The 17,602-nt window shown below is 40.7% G+C and overlaps 1 protein-coding gene across 12 annotated transcripts in view; it reads right to left on the minus strand.

Annotated features, from left to right (window-relative positions):
- GABPB1 (GA binding protein transcription factor subunit beta 1) overlaps nt 1–17,602 on the minus strand; it is a 96,385-nt gene that overhangs the window by 43,281 nt on the left and 35,502 nt on the right. Inside the window, exon 1 of one of the 12 annotated variants that reach the window (XM_055098920.2) lies at nt 8,826–10,047. The exons of 9 other annotated variants lie outside the window; for them this stretch is intronic. The gene's annotated coding sequence lies outside the window, so the exon portion shown is untranslated. Of the gene's footprint in view, nt 1–8,825; nt 10,048–17,602 lie in introns of those variants that run through there. 2 more of the 12 variants (XM_055098919.2, XM_055098921.2) reach the window with 2 other exon arrangements.

Consider the following 17,602-nt stretch of genomic DNA (forward strand, 5'->3'; position numbering starts at 1 on the left):
GGTATATTTGGATTTTTTCCTCCATGCCCATTTTACCTAATGGAGTTTTTTTTCCCCTTTATTTTTAAAATAAATGATATTTTCAAATATTATATCCATATATGTATCTCCCATATACCCCTTTTTCAGAAAACCACTAGATGACGTGTTCCACCAAAACCAAAAGTAAACTAGAAAGAATAATCAAGGGCTTCAGGAAATAAAGATCCAACATAGAATAGGAGAGAGTACCCAAAATGATGGTGAAGGGAGACCCCAAGACAACAGCTGTGACACAGACCTAGAAGGCAAACCCAGATGGGAGCCAGAGAACAGAGTTCCAGGAAGGAGGTCTCCAAGGAAAAGACAGGCTGGTAAGTCTCCTAAGAAGAGAATGAATGTCAGTGGAGAGTTTGGGATGGGTTAATGACGGATACAAGAAAACTCAGAAAAGAAAAAACTAGACTGTTTTTCAGAAGGGAGAAAAAAACTATACCATAAAGGTATACATGTCTCTTGTACAGTTTTTCCTTTACACACACACACACACACAGATATGCACACGCATTTCCTTTGTGGTATAGGCGTGGATTAGCTAAGAATAATAGCTCCTGGGGTGTAATGTAAAGCAAAATTTTCAGTGTAATCCTATTGAAAAGATAAATGGTGAGGGAAAATATGTATAGGAATAGCTTAAAACAGCTGAAGCCTCATCTTCCTAAGTAGAAAGTCAAAAGGTATCTAATGTGGAAAAAAATCAAGAAATAGCACACATTTGTTATTTAGAAATATGAAGAGCTAATCATAAAATGGAGACCTCTGGGAAAGAGGGTTCTGGGGTGGGAAGAAATAACACAACTGAGTGTAGGATTTTCATAAGAAGGCTTATATTTTTTACTTTTTCAACTATGTGCACATATAATTTTTTCTTCCTTAAAAAAAGTTTTTATTTTTATAGATTCAGCAGGTACAGGTGCAGTTTGTTACACGTATATATTGCATAGTGGTGAAGTCTGGGCTTTCAATATGTCCATCACCTGAATAGTGAACACTGTACCCAACAGGGAATTTTTCAACCCTTGCCCCTCTGCCACCCTCCCCGCTTTTGGACTCCCTAGTGTCTATTATCCCCCTCCGTATGTCCATGTATAACCACTGTTTAGCTCCCAGGTATAAGTCAGAACTGTGCATGTATACTTTCATAAAAATTACAGGGCTGGGCACAGTGGCTCACGCCTATAATCCCAGCACTTTGGGAGGCTGAGGTGGGCAAATCACGAGGTCAGGAGTTCGAGACCAGCCTGGCCAACATGATGAAACCCCGTCTCTACTAAAAATACAAAAAATTATCTAGGCATAGTGGCAGGCGCCTGTAATCCCAGCTACTCGGGAAGCTGAGGCAGGAGAATCGTTTTGAACCCGGGAGGCAGAGGTTGCAGTGAGCCGAGATCACACCACTGCACTCCAGCCCAGGCGACAGAGTGAGACTCCGTCTCAAAAATAAATAAATAAATAAATAAAATCACAATAAACAAACACATGTTTACTGTACATAAGAATTATACAGTTTAAAGTCATCTCAACACATCCTTATGTTCTCAGAAGTAACCACTATCTAAATGTTTAGTGTGCATCCTTCCAGATCTTTTCTATGCATATTAGAAACACATATACACAATGCTTACTTCTTTTTAAACAAAAACACACAAAGGGGTCAGGCGGGTGGGCAAAAATAAAAAATTAAAATTAAAAAACACACAAAAAGGGGATCATACTAAATTGTTTGGCAACTTGCCTTTTTCCCCATTCACAAGCAATCCTCTTTTTTTCATTTTACTTTTTTGAGATGGAGTTTCGCTCTTGTTGCCCAGGCTAGAGTGCAATAGCGCAATCTTGGCTCACTGCAACCTCCGCCTCCCTGGTTCAAGCAATTCTTCTGCCTCAGCCTCCCAAGTAGCTGGGATTACAGGCATGCACCACCAGGCCCGGCTAATTTTTGCATTTTTAGTAGAGATGGGGTTTCAACATTTTGGTCAGGCTGGTCTCAAACTCCTGACCTCAGGTGATCCACCTGCCTTGGCCTCCCAAAGTGCTGGGATTACAGGCGTGAGCCACCACTCCCAGGCAATCCTCTTGTTTTTTCAGTGAAATCTTCCTGTGTCTGTACACACAGTCTTTTTAGTGGCTGCACAGTACTATGGAGTGTGACAGGCTGAATAATGCTCCCCCAAAGATGTCTAGATACTAATTCTCAGATCCTGTGAATATGCTACCTTACATGGCAAAAGGAACTCTGCAGAAATGATTAAATTAAGGATCCTGACTAGGGTGGTTATCCTGGATTATCCAAGTATGATGTAATCACAAGACTTCTTATAAGAGGGAGACAGGAGGATCAGAATAGGAGATGTGACATTGGGAGCAGAAGGTCACAGTCAGTGAGAAGGAAGCAGAGATCAGAGAGAGAATGAGAGAGATGTGAAGATACTATGCTGTTGGCCTTAAAGATGGAGGAAGGGGTCACAGGTCAAGAAATGCATGCCTTCTTTAGAAGCTAGAAAAGGAAAGAAAACAGATTATCTCCTAAAGCTTCCATAAGGAACAGTCCTGCCGAAATCCTAATTTTAGGTCTTCGGACTTCCAGAACTATAAAATAATAAATTTATGTTGTTTTAAGGCACTAAGGTTGTAGTAATTTGTTATAGCAAATGGGAAATTATTACACGATAGGAATAGGAAACAAATACACACAGTATACTAATTATATGATCCTGTTTTAATTTTTCACCTTTACAAATAGTGCTGCAATACACACGAGTTAGCATTGTTCTAGAAATTATGGTGAGAAGCAGGATTGCTAGACTTGTTTAAAATCACATTTTAGTTGTGATTAGACACTGCCAAATTATCTACCAAAAGATTGTAGCAACTTATACTCCCACTATCAGTGTACAAGAATAACTGCTTCTCCATAAGGTCTCCACTCCCCACAGAGAGAACCTTGATCTCAGAGCTAGATCTTCCAAAAGTCAAGACCACTTCCAATGAAATCATACTCACAAAGCTGATGAAAAACCTCCTTCTAGGATAACTTTCTTTCAGTAACCATAACCTGAGGACATCCCACCACATAAGGAGAGAAAGACTTAAGAAGTAAAAGATGCGGCAACCCTTTTATCGCTTTTAAAGTCTGCATTAAAAGGGCATTCTGTTAGCCAGGCATGGTGGCAGGCACCTGTAGTCCCAGCTACTCAGGAGGCTGAGGCAGGAGAATCACTTGAACTCAGGAAGCAGAGGTTGCAGCGAGCCGAGATCCCGCCATTGCACTCCAGCCTGGGCAATAGAGCAAGACTCCGTCTCAGAAAAAAAAAAAAAGCTCAATAAATATTAATCCATTGAATGAACAATATTTGGCACACAGTAGAAACTCCAGAAATACTTGGAACCAAAATCGTCATAATGTTTGCCTTTTTTTAATGTAATCTAAATTTCACAAACCCTAGGAAATATCATAATAGAATGCTCACTGAATTCCTAAGTCAGCCTTGTTGTAACAAAATTTCTTATAACTAAACAAGGCTGGAACTTGCCTGGATATTATCTTTTTATTGGCAGCAACTCAAATTAACAGATGTGACCAAAAAAAAAAAAAAAAAATCTGAGGTCAATTCGGTTTTCTAGTCAAAAGAAAAAATTGTGAACATAATAAATGTAGATATTGGCTTTGTCTGAGACCCTCAGAATTACTCTTGGACCTGCCCAGTTAGCATAGAAAAATCTAGGCAGGAAGCCAGAACTTGTCTAATAACTAGCAATAATATTACAAAGCAAAATCAGCTCAGGACCACCCTCAATGACAGTAGATCAAATCAGTACACCAAACTGAGTTCAAAGGTTTCAAATGGGTATATTCTAAAACTGAGGTGTCCAGGCTGGGCACAGTGACTCATACCTGTAATCCCAGCCCTTTGGGAAGCCAATGCCAGAGGATAACTTGAGGTCAGGAGTTTAAGACCACCCTGGCCAACATGGTGAAAAACACACACACAAAAAAATTAGCCGGGCGTGGTGGTGCATGCCTGTAGTCCCAGCTACTCAGGAGGCTGAGGCAGGAGAATCACTTGAATCAAGGAGATGGAGGTTGCAGTGACCCAAGATTGCGCCACTGCACTCCAGCTTGGGTGACAGAGCAAGACTCCATCTCAAAAAAAAAGAACTGAGGTGTCCAGTACAGTAACCACTAGTTATACAAGGAGACTGGGCATTGAAATGTGGCTAGTCCAAATTGAGATGTGCTATAAATATAACATACCAGATTTTGAAGACTTGCTATCAAGAAGGAATGTAAAATATTTCATTAATAACTTTTATACTGATTACCTGTTGAAACAATATTTTGGAAGGGCCAGGCACGGTGGCTCATGCCTGTAATTCCAACACTTTGGGAGGCTGAGGCGGGTGGATTGCTTGAGACCAGGAGTTCAAGACCTGCCTGGGCAACATGGCAAAAAAATACAAAAAAATCAACCAAGCATGGTGGCACATGCCTGTAGTCCCAACTACTTCGGAGGCTAAGATGACAGAATAACCTGAGCCTAGGAAGTCAAGGCTACAGTGAGCCATGATCGCACCACTGCACTCCTGTCTGGGCAACAGGAGTGAGACCCTGTCTCCAAAAATAATCATAATATTTTGGATATAAGGGATTAAACTCTATTACGAAAATTAATTTTGCTGGGCACAGTGGTGTGCACCTGCAGTACCAGCTACTTGGGAGGCTAAGGCAGGGAGGTCACTTGAACCTAGGAGTTCGAGACTGTACTGCAGAGCGGCTACTAGAAATTTTTAAATTAAATCTGTGGCTGCAGGCACCACTGCAGAGGAATGGGAAGCTGCTACCCTAGGATCAGGCCCATGGGGGAAATGGGAAACCTTGGTACTGCAGTAGTTCCTGCTAGCCCATCATTTTTAGGAGCCATGACAACAAAACCAATCATAATTAATAGAATGCACTACTCTCACTACAGGCCCCAGAAGACAACATAGATGCCCTTTATTTATCCCTGCCTAAGGGAAAGAAAAAAAACACGTGCAGAGGCAAGAAGTGGCTGAGGACCCAGAGTGAGGCAGGGAGAGGTCACTCAGCCTTTCTACGCCTCAGTTTACACACCTGTAAAATGAGAGTAATAGCACAACCTCTCTCACAGGGTTGTTCTGAGGATTAGAGGCAATTAGCCAGGCACAGTTGCTCCCAGTATTTGGGGAGGCTGAGGCAGGAGCATCCCTTGAGCCCAGGAGCTCAAGACCAGCCTGGACAACACACAGAGAGACAGCACCTTTCCCTAAAATAAAATAAAAAATTAGCTGTATGTGGTCCTGTCTTCCTGTAGTCCCAGCTACAGCTACTCAGGAGGCTGGGGCGGGAGGATCGCTTAAGCCCAGAAGTTTGAGGCTTCAGTGAGCCATGACTGTGCCACTGCACTCCAGCCTGGGCAACAGAGTCAGATCCTGTCATTAATTAATTAATTCATAAATAAATAAAATTTAAATTTAAAAAAATGGCTGGGTGGGGTGCTCATGCCTGTAATCCTCGCACTTTGGGAAGCCAAGATGGGTGGATTGCTCGAACCCTGGAGTTGGAGACCTGCCTAGGCAACATGGCAAAACTCTATCTCTACAAAAAATACATAAAAATTAGCTGGGCGGGTGGCACACACCTGTGGTCCCAGCTACTCAGAAGGCTGAGATGGGAGGATCACCTGAGCCCAGGGAGGTCAAGGCTGCAGTGAGCTGTGATTGCACCACTGCATTCCAGTCTAGACTACAGAATAAGACCTCATCTCAAAAAAAAAAAAATTTTTTTTAATGAGTTCATTGATGGCAAGCGCCAGGCCAACAGTAAGTGCTCAATAAATCTGAGTTACTATTGTCTCCCACTGTTAACGACCTGCATTCGTTGAGTGCTGTGTGCCCAAGCACCATCTCCCTACACACAGTCCTAGAGAGGGGCTGTACTGCCTATACTCACTTTACAGATGGGAAAACCAAGGTTTGGAAAAGTCACCTGACCAAGGTCCCAAAGCTAGTAGGTGAGAAATTCAGCCTCAAAGGTGGGCTCCCCTGGCTTTGAAGCCCCTCCAGTGATCCACCGCCCTGAATGCTCCCAATGTCTCCGTGGCTTTTTTTTTTTTTTTTTTTTTTTTTGAGACAGAGTCTCACTCTGTCGCCCAGGCTGGAGTGCAGTGGGGCAATCTCGGCTCACTGCAACCTCCGCCTCCCGAGTTCAAGCAATTCCCCTGCCTCAGCCTCCCAAGTAGCTCGGATTACAGGCGCATGCCACCACGCCCAGCTAATTTTTTTGTATTTTTAGTAGAGACGGGGTTTCACCATGTTGGCTAGACTGGTCTCAAACTCCTGACCTCAGGCAATTCGCCTGCCTTGGCCTCCCAAAGTGCTAGGATTACGGGTATGAGCCACCCCGCCTGGCCTCTGTGGTTCTTTCTATGGGCACAAGTTAAGGTTATAGTACTTGCTGTTAAGAAAATAAAGGAGGTTAGCTAGACCCCAGAATCTCTGGCTCCTTGGGGAGACTGTGGGATTATGAGTAGGTTGTTTCTTGTCTCCACTTTTTAGAGGGCTGGCCCCACCAGACATGCGTAGCTCCCTGAAAATACCATGCCCAAGGAAGGTGTTCAGTAATGTGTGTTCCTTTCTGACTCTAAATGTCAGGTCCTTTCTAAGTAAATTTTGTGATTTAAAAAAGGTGAAGTCAGTAAAGGATGAAATGTGCTTTGAGAGTGTCAGGATGAAATTGTTTCCATGAGGAAGAGGGACAAGTGTACCCCATGGTAAGTGGGCCTAGATCAAGACTTGGCCTCCAATAGTCAGTAACTACAAACTGGACAAATAATATTTTGAGGGCACTAAGGCAATATGATGTTATGCCAAAAAAAAAAAAAAAAAAAAAGGCACGGCTAAAAGCCAGAAGTTGAGACCCCACCTCTGCCACAGATCAGCTGTGTGACCCAGGTGCAAATCTCGTCACTCCCTGTCTGGTTCTGTTTCTGCTGATGTAGAATGGAGCAATCAATGACAAAAAAAAAAAAAATCATCATCATCTGTGGTTCACTATATTTGTACTGGAGAGAGCTGTTCTAGAATCACTGGTCAAACTTTTTTGTTTGTTTTTTTTTCTTGAGATGGAGTCTCACTCTGTCACCCAAGCTGGAGTGCAGTGGCACGATCTTGGCTCACTGCAAGCTCCGCCTCCGGGGTTCACACCATTCTCCTGCCTCAGCCTCCTGAGTAGCTGGGATTACAGGTGCACACCAGCAGGCCCAGCTAATTTTTTGTATTTTTAGTAGAGATGGGGTATCACCCTGTTAGCCAGGATGGTCTCGATCTCCTAACCCCATGATCTGCCCGCCTCGGCCTCCCAAAGTGCTGGGATTACAGGCGTGAGCCACCGCGCCCGGCCTGGTCAAACTTCTTGGAGCCACTAACTTCAGAATATGCAAGAAGTCATAACATTTTAAAATAAGATATAAGGGGTTTTTTTTTGTTTTTTTTTTTTAAGACAGAGTCTGGCTCTGTCGCCCAGGCTGGAGTGCAATGGCACGATCTCACCTCACTGCAACCTCTGCCTCCCAGGTTCAAGCGATTCTCCTGCCTCAGCCTCTCAAGTAGCTGGGAATATAGGCGCCCACCACCACGCCCACCTAATTTTTATATTTTTAGTAGAGACAGGGTTTCACCATGTTGGCCAGGCTAGTCTCGAACCCCTGACATCAGGTGATCCACCCACCTCGGCCTCCCAAAGTGCCAAAAGGCATGAGCCACCATGCCTAGCCAAGTGGATTCTTTTAGAAAAACTTCATCTAGGCCAGACATGGTGGTTCATGCCCATAATCCCAGCATTTTGGTAAGCCAAGGTGGGATGATCGTTCAAGCCCAGGAGTTTGAGACCAGACTGAACAACATGGTGAAACCCTAATCTCTCCAAAAATTTTTAAAAATTAGCCAAGAGCCAGGCATGGTGGCTCACGCCTGTAATCCCAGCACTTTGGGAGGCTGAGGTGGGTGGATCACCTGAGGTCAGGAGTTCGAGACCAGCCTGGCCAACATGGTGAAACCCCGTCTCTACTAAACAATAAAAAAACAATTAGCTGGGCATGGTGGCATGCGCCTATAGTCCCAGCTGCTGGGGAGGCTGAGGCAGGAGAATCGCTAGAACCCGGAAGGCAGAGGTTGCAGTGAGCTGAGATGGCACCATTGCACTCCAGCCTGGGCAACAGAGTGAGACTCCGTCTCAAAAAAAAAAAAAAGAAAAACAAAAATTAGCCAGGGTTGGTGGCATGCTCCTGTGGTCCAGCTACTCAGGACGCTGAGGTGGGAGGACTGCTTGAGCCTGGGAGGTCAAGGCTGCACTGAGCCATGATCACACTCCTACACGCCAGCCTAGGCAACAGAGCAAGACCCCCGTCTTTAAAAAAAAAAAAAAAGAAAGAAAGAAAAACTGCACATGATGAATTGCCCCTGTTATGGTGCTGAATACGCTTTCCTTCTAAAAACCATACGAGGAGACAGCCTTTATCCTTGTAAGATTTCACAAATTCATTTGACAATGAAGGGGGCCCATGGATTTTACTAAATCCTCCTCATCTTTGCCACTGACTGTGCCTTTGCCCAATTCAACTACCAGTTGTTTTTAAATCACACGAATGTATCCCAGGAAAAAAATGGAGGCTTGAAAAGAGTGCAAGTAGAAGATAAAGAAAAGGCTTTTTAGAACTCTACTGGAATTAGCCAGTAGATGCCTTTGATTTAATCAGGGAAGTATAACTCACCTGCTTCCTACAAAATGAAGCCAATAAACTGCTGGTTCTTGTAAGTCACAAAAATGAACCATCAATATTCTGCTCAAAAAAAGAATGCATACATTCTGATCCTTTCTTCTCAGAAGTTCTCATACTCATCCCCTCCTCTCTACTACCTCTGGTCTTACACACTCATTGCCTCATACCTTACACATCACAATGGTCTCTCAGCTGATTTAACTCTAGTTTCTCCATCCTGCTGCCAGGCAATCCCCTTAAAATACAATTGTATTCAATCAAACATTTCTACATTTGAACCTCTACATAGTACCTGCCCTTAAAGAATTCACCATCTGGTAGGGAAGACATACGTCTCATGATTCCCTTGTCCAAAATCCCCACCAATACAATCATTCTGAAGAACAATTTATCAACTTCTAGTAGAGTTTAAGATGGGATGACCGGGCGTGGTGGCTCATGCCTGTAATCCCAGCACTTTGGGGGGCCTAGGTGGGCAGATTGAGGTCAGGAGTTTGAGACTAGCCTGACCAACATGGAGAAACCCCATCTCTACTAAAAATACAAAATTAGCTGGGCGTGGTGGTGCATGCCTGTAATCCCAGCTACTTGGGAGGCTGAGGCAGGAGAATCGCTTGAACCCGGGAGGTGGAGGTTGCAGTGAGCCGAGATCGTGGCATTATACTCCAGTCTGGCAACAGAGCGAGACTCCATCTCAAAAGAAAAAAAAAAGATGCGCCTACTCTTTGACCTAGGGATTCCACTGCTAGCTACCCTATCTTGGTATACTCTTAAACACATAAACAAGGAAAGAAATATGTTTATAAAAACATTATTGTAACAGGAAAAAAAAAAGAAATTCCAAATAACCTAAGTGTCTACAAACGAAAAAATTAAATTTTCATTACACAAATTTTCAAATATAGAAAATATACATGCATATATATAATATATACTGTATATGTGTGTTTGTGTGTTTGATTATACACATACCTATATACCCATCATTGACATTCTAAATTAAAAGCTGGTCATCTTGCTTCATCCTATTCCTTTCTAAAAAAAAAAAAAAATTGTACTTTACAGCTTACACATGTTGTATTTGGTTACTCTATCTCTAAATCAAGTTTATTCTAGGACACTTTCCCTTTCTCCCATCTACCTCTCCCGTTTTTCTCCCTCATGACATTGATTTGTTGAAAAGAATGGTCGGTTCATCTGTACCTCATACTGAGTTTTTTTTATTGCTTCCTCAAGATAGCATGTAATTTCTTGATCTTCCATATGTCTTACAAACTAAGTCTCTGAAGTTAATTAAAATTCAGATTTAATATTTTAGACAAAAAATGTCAATAGCAACATGCTTGATATTGAAGCACATCAGGAAGCACATCTTTTTTGGATCACTTTTAATGATACTAAGAATAATAGCTAGGTTAGTGATAGTCTAATCCTTCCAATGTAAAGTTATATTCTTTTAGCTTGAGGCCAACTAGTAATCTGTGGAATCATACTTTGGCTCCATGGGAATATCCAATTCCCAAACATTTTTGTCTGACAGTTTTAGCACCCATTAATGATCCTGGCCCAAATCAATTATTCATAACAGGTTGTAACAAATTGTCACTTTCAAATTCTTTATTTCCTTCTACATTACTTGGCATCCCTCACTAAATATAAAATGGTGCCCACTCAAAAGGCAGTTCAAATATATTATCGTTTTTCATTACCAATTTTCAGAGTAAAGAATAATAGCCACCTAGCCACCTCCATTTGTTCTATTTATTGTTATATAATCATTTTCTCAAGAAATTATTCTCCTTATTTCTTCTGATGTTCAAATTGTCCCAATTTTGGCCAAGGAGAGCCTTTTCGATTTGGCTTTTCCATCTTTGAAAGCTTTCTTGGTTTTGGCACAAGAATGTTCCAGGTTATGCATGTCCCCTGCTCCAGACCCAGAATCAGTCATTTCTTCAAGGAGTCCTGGATTCTTTCAAGTACAAGTATTTAAAGACCAAAATTAGGGTTTTAGAAGAGCTCACATCTACCAAGATGACAAAGTGTTTCTAGGTCCTCTCAGTGGACAGAGCTAAGGAACAAATTTATATGGATTGAATTAAGAAATGTATATTATAAATGATGAATTCATATTGACATTTATAATTCAGGTTCAAAATTATAGGTTTTGTGCTTAGCTTCTTTGATTTTATACTTGTATCTCTATTGATTCGTAATCATTCACATAAAGACTTACTGCCTTTATCCTACAATACATATCATATGGTGTCAAAATTAAAATACCAATATTACAACTAGCAATAAAATGAATAAAGGTGGGGGTTTTTTTGCAGTTCTTTTATCCTTAGCGTATATGCCATTTAGTATTAAGCTCCAAAGTCACCTGAAATAGTTTTTCTCCATGTATTTAAATAACTATTTTGATATAAACATGGATACAATTGTTCAAGTTTGTCTTCAATTTTAAGGATTTAAAAAAATTTACTATAATTTTTGAATGTGTATTTACATAATTCAAAAGTCAAAGCTAAATAATAAAAAGACACACTCAGAAATCACATTTCCATCCCTACTTCATGTATTTCCCATACCTTCTACCATAGGGTAACAATTTTATTAGTTTCTAATTTGTCTTTTAAGTGTTTCTCTTTGCAACATAAACAAATTTGCATATATTCATATTCTTATTCTCCACCCTTCCACTCTTACTTTTTTTTTTTTTTCCCTGAAGGCAGGGTCTCATTCTGTCACCCAGGCTGGAATGCAGTGGCGTGATCATGGCTCACTGCAGCCTCGACCTCTCAGATTCAGGTGATCCTCCCACCTCAGCCTCCCAAGTAGCTGGGGCTACAGGCACGCATCACCACACCCGACTAATTCTAATTTTTGGAGAGACGAGGTTTTGACATGTTGCCCAGGCTGGTCTCAAACTCCGGGGCTCAAGCAATCCTCCCACCTCAGCCTCCCGAAGTGCAGGGATTACAGGCATGAGTCACCATGCCCAGCCACCATTCCCTACTTCTCACACCAAAGGAACATACTAAACACACATTGTTCTGTACTTTGCTTTTTTTCCCATTTAATATATATCCTGGAAAATACTGCATAGAGATTTTTCTCATTCTGTTTTACAGCTGCATAGTACTCGGCTATGTGAAAATACCGTTGTACACTTTTAATTAAAAAAAAACTAGTTATCTCTTACTCTAGCAATCACAAGATCTCACCTTGCAATTTGAGTCCCTCTATCAACTGCCTCACACATTTACTTCATCCATTTTTCTCTGAATATAGGGCCCTGACAGTCATCCGATTTTAAACAATTCTCCTTCCTCATCTCATACACACTTACCTTATTCCAGACCCAATTCTCCTTCCTCATCCCATATACACTTACCTTATTCCAGACCCAATGTCTCCCCTCATGCTATTTTCCCAGTTTAGAATGGTTACATCCTTTCTCTCCAAATGCTATACTTCAATCAAAGCCCATTTTTAAAAGATCTTTTCTCCAACAAAACTTTCTAAGATGAGCTCTTAAATTTCCTCAGCAATATATAGCATAATCTCTATGTTTCTCTTCATTCAACAAACAAATGTTTACTGAGTAAATGAAGAGCAAAGAGCTTATGTTCTGGGATAAGAACTTCACAATAAAGAAGTAAATAAGTAGTAGTAGTAGTGGTAGTTGTGGCAGTGATAAATGGTATGAAGAAAAAGTAAGGCAGAGTAAGAAACAGAGTACTAGATTAGGGATAGGGAATTGCCATTTTGGAGAAAGTGATTACAAAAGGCCTCTCTGAGGAGGTGACAACTGAGTAGAAACAGGAATGAAAGGGAAAGCAAACCTAGGGAGGATCCAAAGGAAGCATCATGATGCACAAGTCATTCTCTTGGTTGCTTAGCATCAAAACACCTTCTTGTCCTTGGGGAATTCCCTTCCATATGCATCTTGAAAGAAGGCAGAAACCTCTGCCTACTACTGAATATTTGCTTTCCTTGCTTCCCATAAGGCAAGGGTACAGTCATATGACCTCCACTCCACAAGAGAAGCATCTGTGCTGGACCTTAATGTAGAAGATAGTGCATTTAAAAAGCCAAGAGTGTGTAGAACCCTTAGTGGCAAACGTGGCAGCAGATTCCAATAACAGTAGTGGTAGCAGCTTCCTCCTGTGATAAATTCCTTTTCTGTTAAATTAACCAGAGATTATTTGACTACTTAGAACTAAGAATTCTGGCTGACCCTGGTGATCCAGGGAAATGGAACAGCATATGTTAAGGGCCCTGAGCTACAGTGAAGAAGTATAACAGGAAATGCAATCATAGAAATACAAATGGGCTGGATCACATAGAACCTTATAGGCACTAGCAAAGAGTGAATTTTATTGAGATTACTAGCAAGTTGTCAGAAAGTTTTAAACAGGAGAGTGTTGTGATGTGATTTACATTGTTAAGAGGCTACTCCTGTTATCATTTGGTTAATACATAGTGGAAAGCAAGAACTGAAACAAGCGTACTAGTTAGAAAATTATTCCAGGCAAGAGCTGCTGGCACCTCAGGCCTGGATGATACCTGTGTGGTTATTAGACAATTTACCTTTAATTGCTATATATTTAAGTTAAATCTAACATCATATTTTATGCTTTCCATTTGTCCAGTTCAGTTTTTTTTTGTTGTTTTTTTTTTGTTTTTTTTTTTTTGAAATAGAGTCTCGCTCTGTCGCCCAGGCTGGAGTGCAGTCGCATGATCTCGGCTCACTGCAACCTCCACCTCCTGGGTTCAAGCGATTCTCCCGTCTCAGTCTCCCAAGTAGCTGGGATTACAGGCATGCACCATCACACTCTGCTGATTTTTGTATTTTTAGTAGAGACGGGGTTTCACCATGTTGATCATGCTGGTCTCGAACTCCTGACCTCAAGCAATCCACCTGCCTCGGCCTCCCAAAGTGCTGGGATTATAGGTGTGAGCCACCGTGCCCAGCCCCCTGTCCAGTTTCTTTTCTCTCCTTTGTTGTTGCTGCCTTCTTTTACCTCAATTCTTTTTAGCATTCTATTTATTTCCTCTACTGATTTGGAAGTTATACCCTCTGTTTCTGTTCTTTTGTTGGTTTTCTAGAAATTATACCATGCAGTAAAGTCTAATCAAAATCTTTATTCTCTCTTTTCCCAAAAAATCTATAGATTTTAAAAGACATAAGCAACACATCAACAAAATGCAATATGTAGACCCTGTTTGGATTCCAGTTTGAAGAAACCAAATATAATTTTTTAAATCTTTTTTTACATCATTGGGAAAATGTGAATACTAACTATGTAATGCTAAGAAATTATTGCTTTTTTTCTGTATATGATACTGGTATTATACTTTAAGCCCATATCTTTTATAAGAACAATATATTTATGGGTTAAATAATGTGATTGTTAGGACTTACTTTAAAATACTTGGGATATATATAAAAACACTTTAGTCATGAATTCATAACTGTTGAAGGTGGGTAATAAATACATAAGGATTCATTATACTCTTCTCTTTTACATATTTAAAATTTTCCATAACAAAGAGGTTTTTTTTAAATTACTATCCTTCTAGGTAAGACAAGGACCTTAAATCCTAGACTCTACCTATCCTACTTGTTATACCCTTGTTTTTAATCCATTAGACATTTTTACTATGTTTAATGCAATCCATATTCATTTTCATTCTCTAAATATGTATCATTTTCTTTACCTTTAATTTACTCTTCATACATTTCATTTTGTGATTTGAGATCAATTTCATTCTGTCCTAAGTATATCCTTTAAAAACATACTGTCCAATATGGTGCATGTGGATATTTAATAAAAATTAAGTTTATTGGCTTAATAACTTATTAATAACTTAATAACTTATTAAGCCAATAAACTTAAAAATTCAGTTTATTGAATTTTCAAGTACTCAATAGCCCTATGTAGCTTATGACTACAATATTGGACAGCACAGAAAAAGAACATTTCCAGGCCAAACATGGTGGCTCACACCTACAATCCCAGCAGTCTGTAGGACTGAGGTGGGAGAATCACTTGAGCACAGGAGTTTGAGCCTGAGCAACACAGCAAGACCTCGTCTCTACAAATAATTTTAAAAATTAGACAGGTCGAGGTTGTGTGCATCTGTGGTCCCAGGTACTCAGGAGGCTGAGGTGGGAGGATTGCCTGATCACATTATCATTATATTATCACATTACTTAATCCATAAATATATTATTTTTAGCTCAGTGAGCCATGATTGCACCACACTCCAGCCTGAGTGACAGAGTGAGACCTGTCTCAAGAAAAAAATAAATAACATACCCAATTCCACAGAAACTTCTATTGAACACTGCTGCTTTAAATGATCTTTCATAGGTGAGATGTTCGTGACAAGTTGTTTTTATCTGAAAATATCCTTATTTTACCATCATTCTTTAAATATATTTTCACTGGGCATAAAATTCTAGATTGACAGGTAGTTTTCATTCCATATAGCAGACATTTCACTGTCTGCTGATTTCCACTGTTGCTGCTGAAAAGTCATCTAGCCAGGCGTGGTGGCTCACGCCTGTAATCCCAACACTTTGGGAGGCTGAGGCATATGGATCACCTGAGGTCAGGAGTTCGAGACCAGCCTGGCCAACATAGTAAAACCCCGTCTCTACTAAAAATACAAAAAATTAACTGCATTTGGTGGTGGGCACCTGTAATCTCAGCTATTAGGGAGGCTGAGGCAGGAGAATTGCTTGAACCCAGAAGGTGGAGGTTGCAGTGAGCCCAGATTGCGCCATTGCACTCCAGTCTGGGCAACAAGAGTGAAACTCGATCTCAAAAAAAAAAAAAAGAAAAGAAAAGTCATCTATTACTCTAATTCTTGCTCCTTTGATGGTTTTCTTTTTCTCCAGCTACTTTTGGTTTTCTGTGACTTTATTACAATGTGTTTAGGTGTGGACTTATTATTATCCTAATTAGGATTCATTGAAATTCTTGAATTCTGGTTTGGTATCTTTCCTTGGTTCTGGAAAATATCAGCCATCATCTCTTCAAATGTCCCATTCTCTCTTCCTTTCCTTCTGGAATTCCAATTAAGACTCTCTCACTCTATCCCCATATCTCTTACACTGTCTTCTATATTTCCCAACTTTTTGCCTCTAGCCATCATCTATGCTACATTCTGGATAATTTTATCTGATCTATATTCCAGTTTGATAATTTTTCTGATGTGTCCAATCTGCTGCAAATTGCATCATTAAGTTTTTAATTCAGTTACTTTATCTTTTTCTTTTTTCTTTTTTTTTTTTTTTTTTTTTTGAGACAGTCTCATTCTGTCACCCAGGCTGCAGCATGGTGGTACAACCTTGGCTCACTATAACCTTGACTTCCTGGACTCAAGTGATCCTCCCACATCAGCCTCCCGAGTAGCTGGGACTACAGGTGCATGCCACTACACCCAGCTAATTTTTTTGTATTTTCTGTACAGACAAGGTTTCATCATGTTGCCCAGGCTGGCCTCAAACTCCTGAGTCAGTTTTTATTCCAAAAATTCGATTTGGTTTTTTCAAAACAAACAATCATTTCCTGTTCCCTATTCTCAAATTTGTCACTTATTTCTGTAAACACAGTAAGCTTGGTTGTTTTATTATGTATCTTTTAATTCTATTATATGATGTTTATCTTTTTCTGCTGTCTGTTGGTTCTACTGGTTCATGCCTATGGTTCCTTGTCTCCTCGTACGTCTAGTTATCTTTGACTATGTGCTGATTACTGTCCTTAAAAAATTGTGGGGAGGCCTAAGATGAAGGAGCCTTCCTTTGAAGAACATTTGCATTTGCTTCTGACAAGCACCTGGAGTCAGGAACCAACCTAAATTAAGTATGGCTTACGGTTCCCTTTCCCACCTATGCTACGGCCACAGCTTTGTAAAGACTTTTGTTTGCTTGTTTCCTTTCTCTTTTTTCCTCCTGCTCTGCTCAGTACCAACACAACTTGTCTTGAAATTCCTTGATATTTGATTGGGAGGTAGGTGATGAAAAGCGGTTAGTTCTGGTTCATCCCTACCTCTCAGCTGTAGATATATGGAGCCCAAGCCTAATTAGGCAAGAATATCTCATAAGACTTTACATGTCCACATGTTGGGTGGGCTCTGCATCTTAATTTCTGTCCACCTCACCCCATAAGACTGATGAACAGAAACCTAAATTTCTTGATATTGGCAAACATATTGAAAGCAAAAGTGGCTTCAGTTCGCCAGATAGTCTGTTAACTTCCTGCTTTAGGCTTTCTTCCAGAATTTGGCTTAACAGATTCCCTTTTCTTCCCAGTTCTTCAAAGCTACTAAGGTAATGTTCTATATATTTTATCCAACATTTTCAATTGTCTTCAAAAAGAAGACTGGTCGGCCGGGCGCAGTGGCTCACACCTGTAATCCCAGCACTTTGGGAGGCCAAGGCGGGTGGATCATGAGGTCAGGAGTTCAAGATCAGCCTGGCCAACATGGTGAAACCCCATCTCTATTAAAAATACAAAATTAGCCAGGTGTGGTGGCATGTGCCTGTAATCCCAGCTACTCAGAAGGCTGAGGCAGGAGAATCACTTGAACCCAAGAAGCAGAGGTTGCAGTGAGCCGAGATCATGCTGCTGCACTCCAGCCTGGGTGAGAGAGCAAGACTCCGACTCAAAAAAAAAAAAAAAAAGAAGAAGACTGGTCTAATCTAGGCCACTATTATCCAGAAACAAGATATATTTGGAAGTGACCTTCCTGAT

Source organism: Pan paniscus, chromosome 16 (assembly GCF_029289425.2).
Source record: "Pan paniscus chromosome 16, NHGRI_mPanPan1-v2.0_pri, whole genome shotgun sequence".
Lineage (NCBI taxonomy): Eukaryota > Metazoa > Chordata > Mammalia > Primates > Hominidae > Pan > Pan paniscus.